Here is a 27,706-nt window from a genome sequence, read left to right as displayed (position 1 = left end):
AGTTATTCATTTGACATTATTTCTCAGAAGTAGAAATTCTCTTAAAATTAACACAAATAAATACATTTGCCAGATCAATGCTATCAATAATATGAATAGTATTGTGACAGTAATTGTGTTTTTCCAGATGTTTACAAAACATATGAGTTTGAGTTTCAAATAATGGTCTGTCCAGTTGCCTCCCTTGACCTCCTCACTTCCGTCTGAAACATAACTGAATTCCTCATGGATTTATAGCATATGTTCAAGGAAATTTTTTGGAAACCTGAAACGCCCTGCATTGGAGCAGAGTGAATGTTTCCAGCATACTGTCGGCAATATTCTGACGTGAGAGTTTGCGTGACTTCTTACAGAAACAATTTCTGTGCATCTTTTGGAATCGGTTCCAATTATTCTTCCTTACAGGACAAGCTTGGTTGAAACTCTTGTCATTTTCTTCCCTAAGGGAGGAAAAGAAAATAGGATAAGCCATTGTTTTCCTGCTCTATACATTGAGATGGAAATGGCACTAAAACTGCCCTGAGATTGTATCTATTATGAAAAATAATTCATCAGTGACAAAAAAAGGTGTTTGTATCTTTAAGAAAAAAACTTAATAATAATTTTTATGGGATGATTTGAAATTCCCTGCTCAGAAAATGACTGCTTTAGTTCTCTTCCAGATTTATAATTCACCTTTAGGTCTTAAACAGAAGTTACTTGATACTGACTGTGATGTTTTCTTGCAGAAAGCAACCAAACTCCCATGCTCTGAACTTGGAAAACGAATCGAATCTGTGGCCTTTGCCACAGAATATTCTCAGTGCTGCATAAACAGGGAGGCTTTGGGTGGATTCCCAAAGCTTTATGCTTTATTAATTTTCTATAATTTAATATACGAAATGGAAGGAATTTCAGTCAGTGAATAAAACCAAGATTTCGAGAGAAAGAAAATCCCATGTTTTAATGTGGTTCCACAGCAAATGACTTACTATGTGACTCTATGCCTCGGTTCACTCATTTTTTTAAATCAGGACAATAATCTGACATCAAATAGATTGTAGTTTGAGAAGTTAATCGGTCTACATGCATGTAGTTCATTGAGCATGGTATATTCAAAGAGGAAAGATCAAAAGGTCTAAATTATTTAAATAATCAAGTTATATTCGTCAGGGTTATTTCATTCACAAGCAATTCAAACCCAACTCAGAATAGTTTAAACAAACAGTAGTTTTTCATTTATAGGTTTGGTGAATATGGCGAGATTTTAGAAGTTCAAACCATGATGGCTGAGTTCTAATCTCTTGACCTCTCAGCTGGACCTTTCCTCTTCGTTAGCTTTGTTCTCAGTAAGGATGTCTCCGTCTTTCAGAAAACTTTTTGACTGTTTGTTCAGGCTTATGTATTTCTCACAGGCCCAGGAACACAGGCCTCCCCAACAGCTGTAGTGAAATTCTGATGCAGAGCTTTGCCAGGCCAACCCTGAGTTGGATCCCAAACCCAAACCATCGTGTGGCCGGGAATTGGCTGCTCTCTGGTCTGCTCTGCAGGGCCAAATCTCTCACTTTACGGCAAGAGAGGATGAAGGGTGCCTATCTAAACTACAGGCTAGAGTTTTTGTTACCAGAAGATGGGATAGTTGGGCATGGAGGGAAGAAAAAATACTTATTTCTAATCAGTGTATGTATCGATCTGGCAACCACAGTCTTCTATTTCAATTGTCCTCAATCATTTTGGGGTCCTCCATATTTTAAGATGTAAAAAAGGGGTACTGAGAACCAAATTGATGCTAGAGTGGTAGATACCGTAATATATATTAAAACAGAAAGTTTTTCAATACAAAAATACCCAAGTACCATTCTAGTACCTGCTGGAGTGATGATGTCAGCACACGTAACACAGCCTCTGGGAAGCTCATCTGATAACATGAGTCAAAGAACAAAGTAAGAGCATTTTGAACTAGTTTTGACCACACAGAGCACCTGAAAATACCAGCTGGACCCCACAAAGATCTGCAGGCCACACTGTGAGAACCCTACTCTCTCCCATCATCTCACCATAAAGGAGAAATCTGAAAGAAACCTCTCTCTCTCTCTCCTGTCCATATAGGACTCCGCTGCTGTGGGCAAGGTTCAGAACCACCTCATTCTACTCTAGCCAACCTTTGCAAGCCACCTGGAAGATCTTGATAGTATTCAAATTTAAAAGCTATAGACTTGTTCAGCATATTGGATGATTTTCTATTTCAGCACATAAAGAAAAAAAAAAAAGAAACCTGCTTTGAATGGTATAAAGTTCTCATGATCTGAGCATTGTCTCTTCTCTCTCTTTTTCATTGTATTCCGTACTTTAGAATTGATGAAGAACACGAGCACAAAAAAGCTCTCAGGTCTTTTACTTTTGATGGTGCTCTACCGTTTCCTGAAATTCATTTTACTATCCCTCAGCATGAGGTTTACCTTAACAAAACTTTCCAATCTGCAGTATTTTATTTGCTTCCAGGAGATAGGTTTATGCACAATTTCCATATGCTCCGTGATACTTTCTTTCACCATGCATTCAAACTCCTAATTAAGCTTGAAAAACACTAGGGAGAAATAAATTCAAAAGGTACTTGTCTTAAAGAATTGCCCTAGAGCACAGCAAATGACTTCCCAATCTGTAAAGTCGGATCATTAATTAAACATGACATATTTGCATGACTCTTTGAAAGATCAGGATTGCAACCTCAGAATAGCACTGGTTAATCCAATTCTGCATAGTTTTTTTAAAATTTCATATTAGGAGAAATAATTTAATTTTTGCATTGGTATCACGATAACTTCTTTTATTACTAAATTTTAGTAGAAGTTTTTATGATTACTTTTGTGCACAGAAAATATCTACAAGCTTGAAAATTGTGACATAGATTGTCAATGTGATGTCAAATTCCATATATACATAAACTTTGCATATGTCTAATATAGGCAAAGTGCTTTGTAACAAATTGAATGTGTGGCTGTGCCAGTGAATTTTTTGCAAGTTTGAAATTGATATTTTTAATATATTTTCTTAAGGAGAGAATCACATTTATTGCAATATTTTATATGATTTGCTTATTATGTGTTTTGTTTTTATGTCTTTTTTCTATTAGAATTTAAGCTCCCTGAGGGCAGATCACTATCTGAAATGTCCCAAGCACACAGAACATAATAAGAATAAAACAGATTATTTGTGGAATTTCTGAGTTCAGCAAACAGCAAGCAGGCGAGATACCAGGTCATACCATTATATGGAAGATTACTCACATTTTGAGCTTATGAGAAATACACATGATCGCAAAGCATCTGTATATGTGTTTTAAAAGTTCTCCAGGTGAATCTGATGCATATCATAAAGTCTGTATCACTAATGGAAAATATAAACATTAATTGTCATCATTAAGAAATCATCCTTAATGGAAGCATAATATTTGAACAGCGGGTCTAAGGGAAACACCAAAGAAGACGGAAAAAAATATGCTGCTACCTGGGAAATCAAATTGTTATTTTGGAAAAGAAAAATTTGTGAGACGCTAATGACTTTAAAAACGGCTTTCAGCATAGGTGTTCTTGAAAGGTCTTCTTTCTGTAGAAGGAGTATTTCATCAAACCGAAAGAATACAAGGTAATAATAAAGCCTAATAATGAAGCCTCCTAAGATGTGAGGACGCAGACATTCATTGATGAGCTGGAGAAAATTCTGCTTATGACAGGGCTCATGATTGTGATCATAAATGAATGTCATCAAGTGGCACCTAATTAGTGTGATTAACCAACTTCAGAGCTCACGGGAGAATGTCTTCCTTTCCACATGGAAAATGCTTTACATTTGGGATCAATGCCTTGTATCTAAAACACCTGCTAATAGAGCACTTTTCTTGTTTTCAGTCTCATATATCTGATTAGTCTGCTATCATGTGGCATGCCTGTTAGATAAGCCTGAATGACCTTGGAAATAATGAGGCACATTATCTGATAGGACTCTTCATAGTGAATTTGATGAGACTGAGTATCAGGAATCCTAGCACAGGGTTTGAAACCCAAGCCTTATTCACTTTCTTTTAAATAGCCTTAAACACATTAGATGAACTTGATCATCTAGGTAATTTGCAAGAGTGAATACATACACCATATCACTGGGAAAATTTACATGGGGAAGAAATCCACGTGACAAATAAAATAATGTCAATTGTAAATGAAGACTTAGACTAAATATTCATTAATAAGGACAAGAACATTTTGAATCACATTATACAGTTTTTTTAAATTGAAGTAGAGTTGGTTTATAATGTTAGTTTCAGGTGTACAGCATAGGGATTCATTTATACATATGTGTGTATATATTCCTTTTCATATTCTTTTTCGTTATAGGGTAAAACAAAGGTATTGAATGTAGTTCCCTGTGCTACACAGCCATTATATAGTTCTGTGTTGGCACTTTCAGGAATAACTTTGCATAATAGGTTAGGGCAATCTGTGTGCATCAAACTTAATAAAAGTATATCATAGCATTTTGAAAACGATGAGAGTTATACAGTCATCTGTGCCTCTAGAGTTCATCTTAAGCACAATATCAAACATTGAAGCATCCAAATTTCAGAAATGCAGGTGATATTTTTTAAAAAATTATGTCTCATAAACCATAGTATTCTCACACAAACTATATCTCTTTTGAAAGTTATTACATTATTTATTTAACATAAGAGTATACATTTTTAAAAACTATTGAGGAATTAAATTGGAATCTGTAATTACTAGCACAGTTGAATTTAGAGAAAGAAAAAGAAACACAAAGATCCTGGTCTTGCAGAAGTCACTCACTGCCTAGGCTCACTTTCTCCATCTTGAAAATCAGAATCTACGTCCCTTTGTTGGGGTTATTATAAGAATCAATTCAGGCCAGGGATAAACACTCTCTTTTTTGAACTTTGTGAATTATAATACATTTATTTTTCTTGCGAGATAAAAAATTACTTTGAATGTCCATACCACACTGAGCTCAGTTTTGGGCATACGAAGCAAACTTATATGCAGCCCCTCCCCTTGATATAATCCTTATTTTGTTTTCCGAATTTAAATTTTGCTTCTTTCTGGGGATCATTTATGTTCTAGAAGATTGGAACTTTGTTCTCCCAAATTTTGAAACTGTTTTTCCTCAAAGAGACAGTATAGCTGAATGAAAAGAGCCATACATTTGAGGTAAAGGAGTGAATTGACTTCATGATTTGCTTGCTCTATACAATATGAACTCAATTTCTTAATATATAAACTAGGTATACTGATGCTTATACTAAAAATGCTCTTTTAGATGTTAGAACTATCAACAATTATATACCTAAGTTGTTAAATGTCTATAAATCATCAAGTACTTATAAAATGCATTCACTGAAAAATATAGTTGGAAAATGAAAATGGGAAAGAGAGCTAAAGTCAGTCTTCTTTACAAACTGGATGTTACTAACTTCATTAGGTATGAGGTAAACTGGAATAAATTTCAAATGGGTTCATTCACATAACTGACTCCACAACCGACATTTAAATACAAATTTCAAAGTGTTTTAACAATTATGCTATGATCACTGTATCAATGTATTTCATAATATAAAAATAGAAAACCCTAATTTTAAATTTGTCCTCAATAATCACCTGATACTTAGAAAAGCATTTGAAGGGGCTTCTGTTTATTTCAATTATGTCATTCCCATACAACCTATCATTTTGTTCAGCATTGGAAGGAAAGTGTAAACAGCTGGGTCCCATGGTATTTCCTCTCCTTTTGCGGTGTCTGAACATTTGCTTTTCTCTAGTCTCAATGCAACATATAATTCAAGATATCATGGTTTATCTAATAACCTGAAATCTGGCTGAGTTGTATGTATCAGATCAAGCACTGGGACTGCATGCTCAGGGCTGTTTATTGAATAAAAAGCAACGAATATTGATGGAATTCAGAGGAACCAGGAAAATTGGGGTTGATTGTGCATGTCTAAAGGGCCTTGGTATAAAATCTGATGGCTTCCTTGAATTGAGGTTTTCCTCAAACATTCTGCCTAGTCCTTTATGTACACGCAGGTGCTAAGGACAGGATTACTTAGGCACGAGATACTATACCTACAATGTTGTATATATACACTGTATGGTTTCTGGACCGACTGAGTGTGATGTGATGAGTTTGTCACTCTGAAAGCAAGACAGAAACACGAATGCTACTTAGAACAGAGTGGACATTGTAGTGCTACATCAATCCCCTAAAATTTCTAAGCTACTTAATAGATATGCATGCATATGCATATAAATATACATACAGATTTTTCCTCTAATATAGCTTTTTACAATATCATTTATTTCCAGATACAGTGTTTCTAAAAATTATTATTAAATGGTGTTGTATCAAGTTTTGGCCAAAATTGGTTGCCTCTTACTATACTTTGAAACTTTGGCATTCAGAGTAGAGCAGTACAAGTCAAAACATATAGAGAGATTTATTTACACATTGTGAATATATTATTGCACTCAAAAAGTTGATTCAGTCACTCATATAGTGTACCTGGCTTGATGAGAATGCCAGCAGGGATTTCAAATATCTTGGTAATTGTCATAATGGAATTTGAGATACAAGACATTGAGTTGAGAAGCTGAGAAAAATGTATCGAGGCTTAAAATCTATATGAAGCTATTAATTCTGTCTCATTTAACTCCAGTAATTTTGTATTCAGGAGATCAGGATCTATCAGAATATCTCTAGTAGCTTTGAAACAATAAAGTGCAAGTCTTGAGTTACTGTCAAATCCGATGTTATTAAATATACTGAATAGCCCAAAGGACATGGCTGAACCCTGGAATGGTTGGCTTTATCATGAGATTTAATAAGTTGCCTCTTGGTGATACAGTAATAAGCTTAGCTAGAGTAATTTCCTTTCATAACTTTGTGATTACTAAATGTATAATATATTCATAATTTTTATGGAATCAATTAAAATAATGATCCCTAATCATAACCTTCTAAAATTTTCAGTTGAATCAAATCAATTTATTACTACTAAAATTACTTTAATGTGTCTTCTACATTTTTTTTTCCCCTGGGGAAACATTTCATAAACAAGACTGGAAAGCATCCATGATGGAGACCTATCTGAAAACACATTTCTTAAAATGTCACTTTTTGAACATCATATCAATGCTCAAATGTGAGATCATTTCATTTAACAAATAAATCCAAAGTTAATTCATTTAGTATCTATGATGTGCCAAGCACTCTTCTTCAAGGTGATGTTTAAAGTGTCTGGAGCATCCATAGATTCTTACTACAAACACAAGGTCATGGTTATCAGGACCTTATACCAGCTTGGATCAAGCAGCATCTTATAAAACCTAATATTGTATTAGATTATTTAATAGTCTCTAATTTTCCCACCTCTCACAAGTTCAACTCTTTTTAATTCATAAGTGAATTGAAGGGCAGTGCCTCATATATGTCTCTTGGAAATTCTTGGCTCATAACAAAACATACAGATTCTGGAATCCTCATATTTAGCATTGTGCTTGGAAAAAATCCTGCTTATTTAACTTTCAAAAATTGGAGATGAACTTGTGCAAAGACTCTTCTTTAAAAACCATAAATGATAGTAGAGTAATAATAGCCAATGGCCTCACCACATTCATTAAGCAGCGTTCTCTTCCTGTGTTCACATGAGCTATTTCAAACATACATGGAACAATCCCACTGTTTAATCATGATTTTTCTTAATGCTGTTGCTTCATAAGCCACAAGGAAAAGCAGAAGCCATAAGCCGAGAATGTTCTCAACGTACTGCCATCCAACATAAGAACAAAGATTTCTTTATGCTCATTCTTTCCCTGCATCACTCCTTTTTCGCTGGATCAGGTGATTATAAAATCTCCAAGAGGATCTGATTTTTCTTGTATTTTGGATCTAGCAGGCATTATTAGCTCTATCAGAAATTGAACTTTCTTAGTCACGCTCCAAATCCTCCAAATCTCCAATGAGTTATTCCTTCCATTTTTAGAATTTGCTCAAGTGTCTCATATCCTACTATATGTTCATTTTATTTGAATTCATCACTTTTACACTCACTCACTTTTCAGCTTAATAATCTCTGACTCACTCCTTATTTAAGTAAAACTTCTTCGAATGATATCTCAAATAAACGCTTCACATTTAAAGTTAATTGACTCATCGTTTTTATCCTACTTGATTTATTGAAAATATAGATACACTTGGCTACTCTATTTCATGAAATATTTTTCTTGGCTTCCATGATACCATACTGCTTTTCCTTTTTATCTCTGGCATTTCTTTAGTATCTTTCATACATGTTCCTATTTTATGTCCTTAAACATTAATATTTTCTTTATCCTCTTTTATTTCTCAGTTTAAATTTACTTTGGGGCATTTTTTTTATTTTCAGATATAACAATATCTATATTTCTAATTAAGTATCTTCTTAAACACATGCTCATATATCCAAATGTCTAATGAACACCTACCTATCTTACAGTTCTTCAATATAAACATAATGAAAACTATCTCCATCTTTCCTTATTTCAGTGAATAATATGTTTTCTCTTTCTATAAGTTGCCCAAGACAGGAACCTGAAACTCATTTTTGATTCTTAGCTTACATTCATATGCCAAGGTCAATAAAATCAGTCACTGAGTCTTGTAAATATTGTTTATATCCACCATATTTCTCCACCCACCTGGCACCGTTCCCTAAGCAGTGTTCTCTCCCTTTCTCCACATAAACTACTTCAAACATTCCTTATTGTGTTACCCCTCACTACTGACTTTACTAAATGATCTTTCTATCTTCTTTAATGATCTCCTATGTATTCTCCATACTGCAGACATAGTGAGCCAGCTAAAAGCAAATGTGGCCATGACATACCCTTTACCTGCATAACACCAATAGCTGGGACTCTAATTCAATGTCACTTCCTCCAATAATTAAAGGTCTTGAGCTTCAGTGCCATTTTGCTAAAGCATTAGGGGCAGCGTGATTTATTTTATATTTTATGTTTATAAAAAGCAGGAAGGTAGACCAAGGATATGTCACAAGTGTCCCTCTGAAGAGCCAGCCTCACTCACTCAGTCATATTATCTCCTTTCACCAGATTTAGGCTTTCCAACCTACAGCTCAGTTAATGGTTCCCTTGCCCCGTTCGGTGGTGAATCACTAGCCAACATGATGGTTCTCAAGTACCAACTTGGACTTCTTGCAAGAAGAACAAGACTTTTAAAATATTTACTCTATTAATTAGAACAGATAAGGTTGACTCTGTTGGGACAGTAATATGTGTGAGGAGTAACTCCTCTCTGCATATATGGGTGATCTGTGAACAATAAGGAAGTTAGGGGCACTGTCTGTGCAGTGAAAAATCTGCATATAACTTATACTTGGCCTCAGTATACACAAGATCTCTATATCCTGATACTTTCATATCTGTGATCCTGCACCCACAGATTCAACCAACATCAGATGGTGTAGCATCATAGTATACATTTAATGAAAAAAATCTGCATACAAATGGACGTGCACAGTTCAGACCCCGGTTGTTCAAGGGTCTGCTGTATACAACACGCTGCCATTTCATCCCAGGGTGATGCAGAGATGCTCAGTAAAACACCTCTACCAGAGCACCAAGTGGTAAGTGGAACACCAATAACTTTTATTTATTTTTAACTGCAGTCTACTTGAATACAACTTTTCTCAAATTATTTTCAACTACTTTAAATGTTTTTCTTCCCAAGGGCAGTATAAGGCTTTCTCATGTTCATTTTCTGAGTGATGAGAACTTCCGTTATATCATTTCCTCTTTCTTAAAGGTGGGTTCTTGGTGTATATCATGTTCTCTGATGCCTCTGAATCTACCTTCAAAGCAAAAGTACCAAAGTTAAACAGTCAAGGAACACTTTATTCAAGGCTATTGCAATACTCAGTCAGCTCAGTCTGACCCAAAGGGCTGGAGAGTTTTTAAGAACTGGAATGGTGAAAGTCCCTAGGCCATCCAGGTGTGCAAATTTGCTAATTGCTTCACCCCTCCAACCTTAAAAAAAAAAGAAAACATTTTCTATTATCTTCATGCAGGAGGTAGTCTTATAACGTGTAAGAAGATACCCAGAGAAGTTAGCTCTCACCCTCCCATTGAAACTGGGGGGCTGGGGGCTCACATCTTCCCTGAGAATTACAGTTCAAAGGGATCGTCCACCTGAGAAGACATTCCTGACTGTAAAACTGACAAGAAGATTTTTACCAAGATTCCCACCTCAAAGCGGTGAGAAAGAATTTATAATGATAAGTTTTCTGAGGTAAATGCTCTAAGAAAAGGGAGGCCAGGGGCCGAGAGTAAGGACGAAGCCCATGTGTAGCTTAGCCTGACTGAGGCGACCAGGAAGTCCTTCTTGGTCACCATCAGTCATGGCTTTTGATATATAAGGAAAATGGGAAATCAGGAAAGTAAGTTTGTCCTTCTCTGAACAAACATTTCCTTTCATATCTTGTAGTGAATAAAGTTAGAGAAAAACTTTTTGTTGTTGTTCTATATTACCAGTGTAGTTTCAAAGACAATTGGCAGATGGGGGAGAGAAATCATACAAAAAGGAATGAGAAGAAAAAGAAAAGAAAGTGTAGCATAATTTTACAGTTTAAAAGAATGATCTATTTACAAAAGTCAGGTTATTTCTACACTTACTACTTACTGGAATTACTTATTCAGTAATCTCCCTTCTAATCTGATGGTAAACTCTATAAGGGCCAGGAATATCTTGCCCATTTTTTTCAACTAACCCTGTGTCTGAAATAGAGTAGCTGCTTCAGAATATTAAGGAATAGATGAATAAATCAATGAACTCGTAGAGAACTCCTAAGAGAGAAAACAATGTTAGATATATATATTTTAAACATACATCAGAACTCAAAAGCCTGATTGCCTCTCCACCTACTGTTTCTCAAGGCTGTTGGAATACAAGGCTTCATTTTGATTAATATTTTGTGTCTGAAACACCAGAACTCTGGCAGCTTCATCCATATATTTTGAAATTGTAATTTGTTCTTAGTCCCCTTTTCATGACAGATTGTTTGACAATATATTTGACAAAGTAGAAGAACCTAATAATCTCCCTGCTCCAAACACCTATACTTGTGAGAGTTGTGTCTTTCTTATTTCTGAATTTTAGATGTCTCATAACACATTTATAAAGTTACAATGGGAAAAAATCTTTCTTGTTCTGCCTTGAATGGCTGGATCTGAGATAGCATCTCAAGGCAAACAACGACAATTAAAAAAACCTCTTAACAGGTATTCTATGGCAAGCGTGGAATATCCTAATTAGACTCGATGAGGAGATTGTATTATATCTGCAGGGAAATGTCCGTGCAACTACCTGTCAATTTTAAACGTTCTTTTAGAATTACGACTGTAGATTTAACAAGTGACAGCGTGAGACACCGAGTTACATTTCTTTTTCAGATGAGCAACAAATAGCATGTCAATATGAGTACATTCCATGCAATATGTGGGATATTTATACTTTTTAGAACATTTGGTTGTTGGGGTTTAATCTGAAATTCAAATTTACCTGGAGATCTTGTATTTTATCTGGCAACTCTACTTAGAATGGATATTCAGACGGGAGGGTATAGCTCAGTAGTAGAGTACGCACTTAGCATCTAGGAGGTTCTGGGTTCAATCCCCAGTACCTCCATTTAAAAATAAATAAACCTAATTACCTCGCCACTCCAAAAAAAATAGAAAAAAATTTTTAAAAAATGGATATTCAGATAACCAGTCTTCTGTGAAGTGATTCAAGGAGGAGAGTAAAATTTTGAGAATCAGACTAATCCAGAATACTGTGATCCAGTCAACGGGAAAGAAATAGCTTGCTGACTTCGATAAGAAAGATAAGAATTTTTTAAAATATCTTTTATTTTCTGATCATAAAATTTTCTAGGAATACTGGTTATCCATCATTCTTCTGTTTGTACTGAATTCAGTTTTAAGAAGGTCCTGGAGGGTATTGGATTACACAGCACAGTCTTAAAATTGCTGCTGTTTTATTCTGATTCATGCAATATACAACTGATCAATCCTTGCTAAGAAATGAATTCCCCAGTATGCTTTTTCATTGCCTTTTCAGTGAATTCAGCATATTCTTGAGGTAAGTAATATTTCTTGGAAAGGAATTATTTACCTCATAGAAATGTCCATATTTTCATTAGTTATAGAAGAATAAAACACATGACAGCTCTAAAAAAAAACTTCTGATAATTTATTATGGAGTTTTCTTCTTTATTTCTAACTCAATTCAAATGTTTCATGTTAGTAACTGAGTACATTAAAGCTATAATGACATTTAATATAAAGATGATGATTATATTCATTTGAATGTTGAGATATGTGCAGGTATGTGTATGTGTATCATATGAACCTCACACAGCCGATTAAATGACAGACTGGATTAACACTATCCACTTACCTAGAAAATAAGCTTCTTTCACACTTGTACCCAAGCAAAGTAATAGCTTTTTTTTGGTGCTGAATATAATGATCATTTTTTTAAAAGTAGATCTCTAGCCTTAGAGTCTGCAAGTCGGATCGATGAGGCTTAGTATGATCATGTAACACAGCAAATTAACCAATCCTTTAAAATAAAGTAAGCTAATTTCACTTCCTTATGCTCTTGTGAACAAACAACTTTTAGCTTTTCCTTCAAATGCAGGAAAGTATAAGCGACGATGCTCCCCAGGACTAGCAGGCAGCACGTCCGTCCCCGCATCGTCTCCCGCAGGGCTAGATAATGAACGTTTATGCCCACTTCCACAGTGAAGTGATTGGCTTCCGTTTATTGTCAGGTCCAATCATGCACAAAGCACTGGCGTGTTCCCTTGAAATTAAAGCCCAATTATATAAACTGGTTTAAGCTTTGTTTCCTCAGTGGTACCAGAAAATCTCCCTTCCAAAAAATACCTTTCTGTTGTCTAGTTTAGCACCATTAATTCCTCTGTGCTAAAAACGACTCTCTAGTGAAAATCTTACTTCAGAATACACATATCTTCTAAGCATACCATTCAATGTTCCAATACTTTGCCAAGAACTATGAACCCTTAGATCTTTGGAGAATTCGAGATAATTTATATGGTTAGAATCCTTAGGACTTGCTAAAGAAAAAGAACATAAGAAAGAATTTCAGGAGGTGTTTTTTTAATTTTTAGAATTATATTTCTTTATTTTTTTGAGGGGGTAGATTAGGTTCATTTACTTATTTTAATGGAGGTACCGGGGATTGATCCCAGAACCTCATGCGTGGTAATGCACACACCCTACCACTGAGCTATACCTCTCCACTCCAGGAGTTATGATTTAAGCAAATGTGTCATATTGGTGGCATCTAGGTGAGACGACTGGGAGAAAGCATATTTAAAGACAAGTCTAATCAGATATTCTGTTTGAGCAACGCTACTTTTGAGCTATGTGTTACACATCAGGTAGGATTTATTCTTGCAGTTTTGCTTGATCTGCACCAAGAGATTAAGTTCTTGTTTCATCCACAGTCAGGTACTTCTTCAAATTTTTTTATCTCTCCTTGAAAAGATATTTTGTAGTATCGTTTGTTACTCTCACTTGGGTTCTCCTAGATCAGTTACTTGCAAGGTATTCCTATAGAGAGCAAGATTGCCAAGGGATTCTTCCAGTTTATCTGGGTTCCACAGCAGAAAGGTTTTCTTCTCAGCTTCCTCAAAGATAAAGCTGTTTTCAAGTGTCTTTTATTTGTGAATATCGACATGGGCTTGTCTTCTCTTCATTTGCCAATTTAATCAAGGAGCTAGGCTCAGAAATAACTATTACTTTTACTTTCCAACATTGGGCTCTCAACACTGAAATGTCTCTGAGGCTTCTGTCTTTTTCTGCATGTATTCCCATGCAAATGCAATTGCTTTTTACAATTCTAATATATATTTTATAGTATATTGCCTAATTTTGCCCGCAATAGACTTTCTAGTTGATTCTCCATTCTCTTGTAAACTTCGGGATGTTTTTTAGGAGAAAAGGAAACATGCTTTGATACAGAGTTTGCTTGTAGTGAAAGTATGAATAATCATCTCTAAGTGTATAATACCGTGAATTAAAAATGCAGCCTGCATACATATTTTAATAATCAGCATGGTCTAAGTAAAACTTAAGGTTCAGAATAAATATTAGGAGGTGTAATTTTATTTTTTAATAAAATTATAAAGCATATGATACGAGTTTTTGAAAGCTACAACCATAATACTGCATATTGATAAAGAAAATAAAGTATAAAAATCTTTCAACCTTTCTCTCTTGAAGCAACACTCCACAGAATATTGACTTAACCCTCACTCGTTACAATTCATAGTGGATTTTTCCTGACAGCAACTTAGATTTTCTTGTAATTCAAGAGAAGATAATGACACATCTTCCAGTTAAGAAACTGAGAAAAATAGACACACACATATACACACAATGAAAAACATCAATAGTAAGATATTATGTCAGCAACATGGTTTGTTTTCTGGCTTGTAATTTTAACAGTTGTTTGATACTGAGCAAGCAACTTAGAATGAAATGTTAAAGTGGTCTTAATACTACATATGTTTTATAATAGAGAAAATAACGGATTTAAATGTAGAATACCATCACATGTTGTTAAATATATGGAAAAAAATGACATTGACATGAAATAATCAACATAATCTAAACTTGAAATATGTATTTCTTATATATCTATGATCCAGCAACTTCCCTTCATGGAATCTTGTCAAGAGAAACAACCAAAGACGAAGCATGTGATGGTAGTAATAATGGTAAGAGTGATACATCTCAAGCAAACCCTTAGTAAGGCAGTAACTAAATTATCTACTGTGGATTATCATGCAATTATGAAAAAGACACAAGAATTGTGGATATAATATTTTATACACGTATCTTTGCATATATAATTTTATTTAGGTATGTATATGCATCAGTGTCAGTGTAAAGCAACATGTTTAGTGTTGAATAAGTTTTTAAAATACTATGTGTATCAAAATGTTTTATGAAAATGAAAATAAATCTAACCGACATTTTATGTTTTTTGTTTTTATGGATACACATGTATGTTTACAGAAGTGTAGAGAATGTCTGGAAATACATGCTTTAAAGTAGTTATAATTGTTTTCCCTAATGAGATCGAAAGTCACAGTCAATGAGAAAGTTTGTCTTATCTTGAATAGCGAGCTTATTTAAAGACAGTGATATACTTATTGCCCACACAAATAAAAACTGATTTTAATAAAGAGGAAATGTAATTACTTGAAGATCAGATTTTATTGAATATGGGCGAAGGGTGATAGTATTATTTTGATGCAAACCAACACATAAGAACACTATAGCTATTTAAACTTGCCTGATTTGAAATTGAGCTCTTTAGTGTCAGATACCCTCTATATCTGTAACATGGACATTTGATTTAATTGGAAACTAATAACGTCTTAAAAATACAAGCAAAAGAAAAAACAACTCTTTGAGTTGAAGAGGAAGCTCAGTCAATCATATTTTTATGAAAGATACTTAATAGCAGTAGTTTTCAGCCTTAGTTATCAGAATTTTTGTTTTTATCATTTCAATACATTAAGTCATTATGTGAGGAGGAAACAACGTTACTATTCTGTAGGCTGTAAGAGAGTCAGTTTTCAGATACGGACTAATAGTTTGTCTTCTATTTGAAGAGGAAAGTGTCACGTAATTATTACGGCGTGTTTTCCTTGTTTTCTATTTTAGAAAAGCTCTTTCCTAAGGAAACTGTTTCTGATTTCAGGGAAAATTACCCACGGTAACCTTCCGCCAGTGAGACTGCCGAGAGAAGAGCGGCATCCGGGCGGATGCTCTGGTTCCTGACGCATACTGGGCCTCCCCACTGATGCTGGTACATAACCTGGTGCATAACCGTTGCTTCAGGTATGTGGTCACCGTTAGTTTTTATTTTTCTTCAACTTTTCAGATAATTGTTTAATTACTTCCATTCTACATACTCATTCAAACATCGTTAGTAAGAACACCTACAATGTTACGAGGAATTTCTGGAAGGACCTCAGTGGAAGTATGTCCACAATGGTTGCAAACATAGCTCTGTAAGGGGGTGGGGTTCCCCATCCATCTAATCTACAGACTAACAGTTCATAATGGGATGTCAGCAGACACTTGTGAATGAGACTCACCAGGCAGACTGTGTGTTAAAATTATTTTCAAAATAATGGTAAAACTTTTTTTTCTTTGTTTACTGAATTGATAATTGTCCTGACGGTACAAAAGTAATTGTGGGTAAAATGACTAGTGTCTCAGCCTGAATCATAACACTGGTGCCATAATGAGCTAGTGGTCATTGCATTCTTCACTTGACACAGCTGCACAGAAGAAGGGAAGATGGAGAAAGAGAAGATGCAGTGACAGCAGTAGCATCAGCAGTGGTCAGGTGGTTTCAACTGGGGATTTCTTTTATGTAGCAGAAAAATACCCTCAAATCTTGGGTAGACATACTTTTAATGTGTTGAGTGATGAAATGAAATGTACTTATTAAGCACTTCTACTGTATACCAAAGTACAGTTGTCTCTCAAGGAAAATACAGTTCTGTGATTTTCTGGACTGCTGAAATAGCTGTTTTTTTTTTTAATAGAACACTTTTTATTTGAAGGAATGACTGATAGACAAACTATGCTTATTCAGATTTCCGTATTTGGTTACTGATTCTTGAAAATAAGCCAAGTGAGCATGTCAATTATAGGAAAACAATAAACAGTACTTGTCAGTGATAAAATTTCAGCTTTCAAATAAAAATGGATTTTTTTAGAATTTATATTTTTACCACCATATGCTTGTTATTGTACCAAAACAAATAATTTTCTGATCAAATTAACAGAAGGATTTGGCTTTCTAAAAAAATTGTTTAACAAAGTTGATCAACATTTGGAAGATCTGTAGAATTCACTGAAACGTTACTTTCAAAATGACCTAGACACTGAAACGTTACTTTCAAAATGACCTAGACATGATTCAAAGATCCATTAAAAATGCAAGCCTGAATAACATTTTTAAAATTATAATCTTGAAAGTTTGTTGATGTGCTTTCAGATTCCACATTAAAACTAAACGTTAATAAGTTAACACTTGTTGAATTTGGGTATAGTGTCAAAATAATTATCCAAAATTATCTGATAAGGTTTTAAAACTCCTCCCACCTTTTCTTGCTGCATGTCTGTGTGAGGCCGGATTCTCTTCCTGTCCTACAAATCAAACAGGATATGCAATGTATTAGAACAAAAGCAGACGTGAAACTCTAGCTGTCATGTAGTAAGTCAGATGTAAAATAGATCTGAGACTTAATTTGTCTCAAAACAGCTACATTGACCCAGAGATTTGACGCAGTCAATTCTAACTGCTAGTTTTAAATATTAGGTTCAGAATAGGTTGCTTAGCTATTTCTGCAAGCCTAAAATCCCCAATCTGAAATGCATGAATTTTGTAGAGTTACTTCTATGAGTTATACATTTCTCTTTGTTCCTATCTTGTATGCACTATTTTTATTACAAAATCATGTACATAGCTGTAAAGACTTTCTATTTTAATACTGCATGCTGATCAGTAATACAATGAAAAGTAAATCATGGTGAAGGAATAGAGATTGAGAAGGTGTGCTCTTTTAAACTAGATGAACAGCAGCTGTTTCTCTGAGTAGGTGACAATTGTGTGAACAAGCTGTGAAAACCCCTTGGGAGCAGCTTACTGGGAAGGGGAAGGCAAGTACTTGTCTGGCATGTTTGATGAAGAATAATAGGGCAAAATTAATTAAACAGAAAATTATTAGAAGTAGGTTGGGAAAGGTTGTCAGGCAGGAGATCATGAAAGTTCCCCTATGGGCATGAAGGAAAATGTATATAGAAGGGTGATTAAAAGTTAAGACAGAAGCTAAGCCTCTTAGGTTCAAATCTGAGCCATTATCAGTGTCCTAGGATAGATACTTTAACCAACAACATCTCCATTTTCTCATGTATACTCCCAGGGGTTATCGTAAATCCTGAATATGGAATACTGGTTAGGATTATTCAGTTAGCATATACACACGGTACATTATACACACATTAGTTATAATCATTCTTATTAAATGTAATGGGGATTATTAGCTATTATTACTATTAATGAATGCAATCTAGCCCTATTAAAGTGTTTTAAACAGGAGAGTGTCATTATTTGATTTGTGTTTTTTAAAAAAAGTTCACTCTGGCTCCCACAGAGAGACATGATGATGGGGTGAGGATAAGGGATTAAGTTGGGAAAACACTCAGGACCACTACTGGAGTAATCCATGTGGTTGATGATGGGGTCTCCACTGATGGTAGCAGTGAAGGTGGTTGAGTGGTGAGATGCAGTAAATTTAAAGATACAGCCTCCAGTTGAAAAAAATAAAAGTACAACTTTACATTGACTTATATGTGTTTGTTTTTCTTTTCTGTAGCTTGCTGAATTCCATATCTATTGGTTAGCCTGTTTTTTTATAATTGACTTTAAATGCAGTATTTAAATTTCAAAACATGATGACTATTTATATCTAATATTGAAATATCTTGTTGATCATATTTGATTTTTATGGTTGCTAAATCTTTGTTTCAAATATTTGGTACTTGAGTAACTAATAGTTTTCTAAATCACATGTGTTTCTTCTCTTTGTCATTTGTGCGCTTACTTCCCCTGAGATACAGGGGCCTTCTCAGTGAGTACCTGCTCTAGCTTTGTGTCATATAGGAACACATTTCTTGCAGGCAGGTACTCAGTCTCTTCAGATAAATACTCAGCTGCTTTGTCCTCTTAATTTTTTTTTTTTAAATCAACTTTCATTGACATCGGAAACACCTGGAGATCTTTTCCAGTTGCATATTCTGGGGAGGGGCTTGCGGTTTCGCATTTCTAACATGCGCCACAGTGATGCCAATGCTGCTGAGTCCGGAAACACACTTTGGGCAGCAAAGCTTTAAATGGCTCCTAAATGTTTAATGACTTCGTCAAATACCGAAGGCTTCCATGCTGGCTTCATGTACATAGGGTTTCACCTACGTGCTTAAAGCTACCTAATTAATACACAAATTTTTCCTAATAAAATGTAGAAGCCCAGGGCAGCAAAGTTCTTTTCAAATTTATGTTTCTACAGAATTCGTATTTCTTAAGGGAATTTTTAATGCTTGTATACTTTATTAATAAAAGATTCTTGGCATAAAATTTTCAGGATTAGTAAGAAAGGGAAAAATTGTTTAAACAGAGTAATAAAATTATTTTTGGAGGCCGATCTTTGAGCTTCATTGGCTCTCCTGAGAATCAGACAGACAGATCTATCTAACTGTAAAAAATGTATTGATTTATTTGAAAACAATGAACATCACATTTAAATAGTAACATGATATGGGATACACTAAAAATTTTCAGATTTTGTTTCTTCTGAATTTTAATTTTTTTGAATGTTAACAACCTTTTCAACACAACACCCATGCCCACAGCAAAAAGTATCATATATACAATTACTTGACATCAAGTTAATCAGGAAATTTTACATTGTTTGTTATGCTCCAAAAAGGAAAAGAACCCAGTCCTTGTCTTACCCAACAGACAGAATTGCAGATGGGAGACAGAGTGCATTATGTAGCAAACTATTTTAAAGGATTTATTCGGGAGAAGAAAAGTACACTTCTCTGAGAAGGGGAAGCGGGCTGATCCAAGGGAGGAAAGCGATGGTCTTTGTTTTGTCCTTTCTCTAATACCCTTGCTTAGAGGTGGTCTTTTGATTGACTGATGACTCTTGCCCCTGGAATGCCTAGTCATGATGGGGTTTTTTTGTGCATGTCCTTATCCAGCATGTGCACAGAAAAACCCATGGTGGGGGGCAAACCACAATGTTAATTATGTTACAGTGAGCATTGGGTCATGTCCAGTCAAGTATATTTTGCTACTGAGCAGTCATGGTTATCGAGTTCTAACTGGTTCTTGCTGGCTCTCATTTAGAAGAAGTGAAATCCCTTTATGCTGGAGGGGGCATAACACCATCTTCCAGACCAATCTCCCTCTCCTCCATCTATCTGCCCGGTGCCCGCACTTATCTAACTACCCAAAAGTTTTAAAAAATTAAGTAACTATTATTTCTTCAGTGACCCACAATAGTAACATATATTTTTAAAAATTGAATAACTTTTTAAATAGTTGCGGTACACACTCCATTTACACCTTTATCCCTGGATGAAAGCCGTATCTATTATGAATCTTTTCTTCCATTCTCTTCTTTTCATTGAGTTCAGACGATCTTTAGCTTGGCTGTTTTAGTGTCTTGTAAATGATTGAAGATGCTGCTGGTACCTGAAAAATCTGCAGAATCACAGTGGGCACCATCATCACCAATAAATAACAGAAGGATAAATAAAACCAAGAAAATTGCAATACTAAAGGAGAATCTAAGTAAACTCTATATACCAGTAATGAAGTCAAACTGGCATAACCACAGTGTTTTATTAGCTGCTACTAAACCATTTACTTTGAGGTGCATGTAAACTAAATGCTATAAAGGAGAAATAACATAATTAAAGTGATTCATGTAGCATATTTAAATTTAGCATCTGTTTTTCAGTTAAGATTAAGAATACAGAATTGAATTAAATGCAGTTCTACATACTTCCAATCTTATGTTATACCATAAGACTTACGAGCCTGTTTTCACTGTTACCATTAGAAACAGAAACTATGAAATATTTTAAATATTGCAAATATAATAAAATATTTATTTTCAAATATCTAGCATTTCATTTAGATTGATGATGGGTGGGGATTGGACAATTTATATTTAAAAGATTAAAAAATATGTATTGCGTTAACGAACGCTGGTGTAATCAGGCATTTTGGACTATGCGAATTGCAGGAACATATGTTTGTATTGTGCACATGCATGAGGAATATGCACATGACATAGCATATGGAAGATTTATATAGATTTTACACTCTGCCCAAAATAACTATATGGTAGTGATAGAACAGTATCAAACCAGCATCTCTCCCACGGCTATAATGTGAGGAACCAGCAGATGGGGGCAATGGAGCTATGTTTGAAAGCACTAACTGGCAGAAAACTCACAGAGAATAATTGCAAAAAATAGAAAAACTGAAGCAGCAGCGCTCTTGTTAGAAAAGTGAAACACGACTGAGATGGAAAAACAACCAACAGAAAGAGGAAGGGAGAGTTTTGCCCAGAAGATTGGTGAGTAAACAGTTCAAAACAATCAAGCAGTAAACACATTCACAATTAGAGTTTGAAACTTCAACACAGCCCTGTTAGATACACAACTGTCGGAGCCAGTAGAACAAAAGTGAGCAGAGTATAGATCTGATCAGCACAGTTAATGTAATTGATGTGTATGGAATACTTCACCCTAAAACAGAAGTATATGTAGTTTTCAAGAGCTTACAAAGCATTGAAGAGGGTAGACCACATCTTGGGTGATAAAATAAAACCCAACATTTCAAAGAATTGAAATCATATAGTGTCTTATTTGACCATAATAGACCCACACTAGAAATCAGAACCAGAGAGACAACAGAAAGATACCTAAATAATTGAATTCTACAAATCTCTTAAAGAATTACCAATTTCACACAATCTCTTCTAGAAAATGGAAGAGAAGGAAAGACTCCCCAGCTCATTTAATGAAGCCAGTATTGCTCTGACACCAAATCAGACAAAAACTGTCAAAATAACAAAATATAATCCAACATTTAAAAAAATCAAGACCAAAATGTTATACATACACACTTATCAGAATGGCAAAAACATGCACAGTGACAACACAAACGCTGGTTAGGATGTGAAAAGCAGGATCACTCATACATTTCTGATGGTAGACCAACATGGGAAAAAATTGGTAGTTTTTTATTACAACCAAATATGAAATTTACCATTCAACCTAGCAAATGCACTCAGGCGTTTATCACAGAGAATAGGAATTGATGTTTTCAAACAAAACTTACAGATGCATGTTCATATGAGTGATTTATAATAAGTTCAAAACTGGGAGCAGCTCAGATATCTTTCATTAGGTGAGCAAATCCAGTACACCCACATCACAGACTACTCTCAGCAAAAAGAGAAGAGCCGTAAGTGCACAGATGGGATGGATTCCAGAGAACTATGCTGAGTAAAAAAAAACGTAGGTCCCCAAAAGCTCCACATTATATGATCTTATTTAACATTCCTGTAAAGCCACATTATACAAATTGAGTACATAGTGATTGCCCAGCAGGAAGGAAAGAGCAGGTGTGAAGATGGGAGGGAAATGAAAAAGATTTGAAAAAAGTGACACAAAAATCTTTGTGGTGTTGGAACTGTCCCGTTTCTTGATTGATTGTGATGGTGGACTCATGAACCTACCCATGAGATAAAATTGCATAGAACTAAGTATATACACAAAAATAAGTATTAGTGAAATAGGAGAAATCTTAATATGATAAAATCAATTGTATCAATATCAGTTTCCTGGTGGTGGCAATGTACTAGAATTTTGCAAGATATTATCATTTAGGGAGAATATGAAGCATTTTTCATGGGATGTTTGTATTTTCTAAATGAAAATAGTAGGTCAGATCAAAAGCTAAACATAAATAATTTGGGATTTGGACACAGTGAAGAATTATGTACACAACTGATTGGAAAAGAAAGAGTGGATATATCTAAAAGGCACATTTTTTGTTGTGCACTATGCATATATCAAATTAAATTACTCCCCTGGGAAACTTGATCTTCTTTGTGACAGCTGTAGAGAGTGTAGTACAGTCAGGATTGGATTATTTTAATGAATAAAGTGAAAGTTAAAGGTGTAAAAGATTAGTGGATTCATTGATTCAAGACTCATTTTATGAATAAACAACAATGAAACATATTATGTGCCAGGAAGACTTCTAGGGGACATTGATACCACAGTTAAAATACAGATTTTTCTTAGGAAACTCACATTCTGTTGGATTGGTCAGAAAATATATGACAGTCCCGTAATTTTAGATGTTAATAAATTCTTGAAATAAAAATAAAACAGGATGAGAAAATGGATGGCTAGAATAATATTTTATAGAGTGTACAGGTGATGCTTGAGCAGAGAATTGAATTAAGTGTAGGAACAAGGATGTGCATTAAGGGTGGAGAAGGAAGGTTAGGTTTTGATGTTAGATATGTGTGATGTGTTCAAGAGAAATTGAGGAAATTAGTATGGTTTAAGGCAAGAAGCCAGACAGAGAGAGGAGAGATTAAATAGAGGAAGTTATTGAGAAGAGCTCTTTTAGGATCTACTAGGGATTTGAAACAATTTTGGATTTTCATCAGAAGGAAATGGAAGGTCTTTGGAGAGTTTGAAGCAGAAGGCTGACCTGTGGCATGTTTGTCTGATGTCTCATTCCAGCTTCTGTGTGAAGTCTACATTTTATGACCATAAATGTATATGGGAAGACAAGTTAGAAGGCCATTGCTGTAGTTAAGGTGAGACAAAATTAGTAATGACAAAGGTTACATTAAAATGACAGCCACTAGACTATGAAAAATGGACACGGACAGAGGTAAGTATAAAGCTTAATAGCAATGACTCAGAAGATTCCCTGGGTGACAGTCTCAGCTTTGGTGACACATGATTGCTGGGAAAACTTTCACATTTTCTGTCTCAGTTGTGCATGTGTAAGATGGAGCCCATAAGTACATAAGCCTTATGTTGTGAAAATTAAATGGATTACTACCCACGAAATATGTTGAACAATGGTTGGAAGATAATAAATATTTAGTATATGTTTTATTGTTATTTATTTTTATTATTATGAGAGAGGAGAAGACTGGTTATTCAGCTGGAGGTCCTGATGAGATAAAACACTAGGTAAGCTGTGGATAATTATAAAAGTGATCTTGATAGAGGAGCAAGTTTGTTGTTACAAAGTGGGTTATGGTGTGACTTAATGACTTTGCACTGTAGATGTTTGGGATGGGAGCTTGCTCACAGGGGCAGAAGCTGCTGGCTTTTTTCCACACCCCCACATACAGTTTCTTGCACACTTTCAGGGGTGACAGCACTAGCCTGATCACATACCCTACTTAGAGATCAGAATGCTGAGCCTTTGGAGCACCCCCTTTCCAAGCTTCCAGGCTACTTTAACTACTATTTTATCCCCAGGCACTAGTGGTGGTGGTTGCTTCCTGTGATTACTATCACTGGATGGTCTCAATGTTCCTTTTTTTTGTTAGTTAGCCATTCAATGTCTGTGCAAGCAATTCTTACACATACTAACTTTTTTTCTGTGAAATACCCATTTTTCTCTCCCTTTTCCTGACCAGGCTCTGTTTGGTATACAACAGCATGTTTTCTTTCTCATTTATTTATCCATATACACAGATATCTATGTGACTAAAACTTTTATATACATGAAATCATAACACTGGAATCTTTTTGTGCAGTTTTGATTTTCCTTTGACTTTGTGCTTGAAAATTTAACTCAGTTTACAGTCTCTCTTCCAAATCACCTTCCCAAATCCTAACACGTATGTGCAAAAGTAACTTAATGGAAATATCTCAGAATTCATTCTTCCACAATATTCTATGTTCATAAAAATCATATCATCTTAAGAGTACCATAATGTATAACTTTGGTCAAGTTTCAAGGACAGAATTAGGGAAGCAGCATTGGTTTTGACAGAATTATTGCCTACTAGGAATTACAATGTATTTGGAATTCAGTGAATTTCAGCTGACTTTAATTTACTTGTGTTCAGCCCTTGGGAAAGAGGAAAGAATAATTTGTTCTCGTGGGGAATATAAATATTAGTAGAAGATGCTCACTGAAATCAATGTTCTGTCCCTCTTGCAAATGGTTGTAAGGAAAACATCTGTGTTTCAAGTAACTTGTTAAAAAAGTGAACAAGAAATTTTTAATGGTAATGAGAAACTAAAATTTTACAAATAGTAAATATCATTTTTATTAATACTGGTAAATTGTTACTATACTATAATAAAAATACAAATGATGATGAAATGATGATTCATATAATTTGGTGTATATGCCAATGACTTGAAAGAAAGAAGATGTTTAATCAATATACTGAAGTTATTATGTTACTATCATCATCCTCACGTTGATTTTATAACAGTTTGAGTTTGCCTTATCATTCTTGCAAGAGCACATCTAAAACAAGGTGAAAACATAGAGAATACTTTATGAAGTATAATAAAGCCTGAAGTTTGAGTGACATCCTTAGTAAGGAGTAGAATGTGTACATTTGAAAGGTGACAAAGTGCTGGCTGAAATGAATTTACGAGAATCAAAATTCCAAGTTGTTAGGATACATTATACTGTTTAGAGTTGAAGTTCTGTATCTGCCCATGGTAAAAACGTTCAGTAACTGGACATGAACATGTGAAGTACCATAAGGAAGCGTTTGTGTTACAAAGTTCTTAGTTCATGTACCATTATGATTGATATAAAATAGTGCTATAAAAATTTATGAGGTACAAACATTCAAAGAAATATACTTCTTGCAAATTAACCATGACCACATTTTCTTAGAATGAAGCCTCAATGCTGATGTATGTCATTAAGATTAGATGACTATGTTGAAATATTATGGAGTTAATCATTAGGCAACATGCCTGAAAGGATAATGGTTTGTAAAATGGAAGGCTAGGTGTTTATATACATACACATATGTAACTTAATAAGTCATTGAATTGTGTTTGTGATACTCCACAACTTGTTCAAATACTGGTTCGAAGCATCCGTTATTTCACAACATGTGTACATCTCCGTAGTCTCCTCCCACAAACTACAAGTAGGGTCAACAACTGCTGTATTATAAAATTTGTCATTATAAGCTTTTTCATTTCATTTTATTTAACAAATATCCTCAACATTCTGTCAGATGTTTATAAACTAAAAGTGCTGCTACTTTAAAAGGTCAACCTGTCAAATTATGAGGTTTTGTCTATCTACTGTCCTTCTTTATTTTATTTTTTTACTTCTCTTCCCTTTCCATTATTTTCCAATAGCTTGTTCTTTAGATCTACCTTTTTATCAAGGTTTATCTGCCATACATTTGTTTAAATCTTACCAACGTCTTTGATATATTTCACTGTGGGGCTTCATTGACTAAGCATCAGAGGGTATGCCACATTTCACTCATCACAGTTCATTACGCTGAGATAGATACCAAGATGGATAGATAGATACCTTGATACATAGACAGATAGATAGGATCTAGTTATTTTTCTTATATATCCCCATCTCTTTATTTCCTTTGAAATAAATTCAGCATCAACTTCATAAATTGCTTTTTTATATTTTTTATACTTTTGAAAAAATTTCATGTACAATCCAATGTTAGATTTTTAAATATTTAACGTTTCTCTTTCACAGATAAATAAAATATTTTGGTCATTTTAGGATTAACATTTCCTTCATGTGAACAGTTCAACTCACAGAGACATTAATTCTTGTCTTTGAAGTGGAGAGATCGTGTAAGCATACTATTGTAAGTGAACTCTACCTGATGAAAGAGATTCCAAACTCATATTAGTAATGATAAATTGATTTTTTTGTCTTCTTTTAGACTTGATGGCAAAATTATGAACATTATGATAGAATAGGTTGTTAATATTCATGTCTGCAAGGGACCCCTAAAACATATAAGTTGTATCTCTCAGCCACACCCTTTCTGTTTTTCACCTTTTATTTTTATTTTTTGATATCTCTATTATATTTCTTTATTATGGATATTACCAAAGAGACACAAAAGTCTCAAACATCACCCAGTTTCAGTAATTATCAATACGTAACCAATCATGTTTCAGTTATACCATCTCCTACCTTCTGTATTATTTTTAAATGAACTTCAAATACACAGGATTTTATGTGTACATATACCTATATAACAATTCTGAAAGCTGAATCTTTTAATGTTAGCATAGGCTACTGTCATACCTTAAATTTAACAGTAATTCCTTAATATAATCTAATGTTAAGTTAATGTAAAAATTTGTCCTGTGAAAGTCATTTATAAAATAGTTTTTTAATAAAAATCTGGATCATATCAAAGTTCATAATTTTTTTTTATTGATTTGTCACTTAAACACCTTTTAATCTCCCCTCTCCATTTATTTGTTAAAGATGGTGGGTCAGTTTTTCTATAGATAGTTCCACATTCAGATTACTGCTAATTAACCCACATAATGCTTTTAACATTTTTCAATATTTGCCCAGAATGCTATATAGGTGGTATTGCACACTCCCTTTCGCATTAAATTAAGAGATGTAAAGTCTGACGTTCTTTTTCTCCATCACTAGGCTCAGTTATTGTCACTGTCCTCCATCAGTTTTTCATCTAATGATTTTGGCAGACATGTATGGTTATTATTGAAATCCAGTATTTTATTAGGAATTGCAAAACGTGTTTCATTTATTAGACAGAATTGTTGTAAAAATAGACATTTTTCCTCATGAACTATTAGGTTACTCTGAGCTACAGTTCTAAAGGGAAAAGGAGTTGAGAAGCTGGCTGCGCTCCTTCGTAAAACAAGTTAGTACTGGTAACCACTAGAGTCAAATAATGTGATTTTCTCTGTAGTGAGTAGGTTTTTGCTTT

The sequence above is a fragment of the Vicugna pacos genome, chromosome 3 (assembly GCF_048564905.1).
Source record: "Vicugna pacos chromosome 3, VicPac4, whole genome shotgun sequence".
Classification (NCBI taxonomy): domain Eukaryota; kingdom Metazoa; phylum Chordata; class Mammalia; order Artiodactyla; family Camelidae; genus Vicugna; species Vicugna pacos.
Note: the sequence above shows the minus strand (reverse complement) of the source record.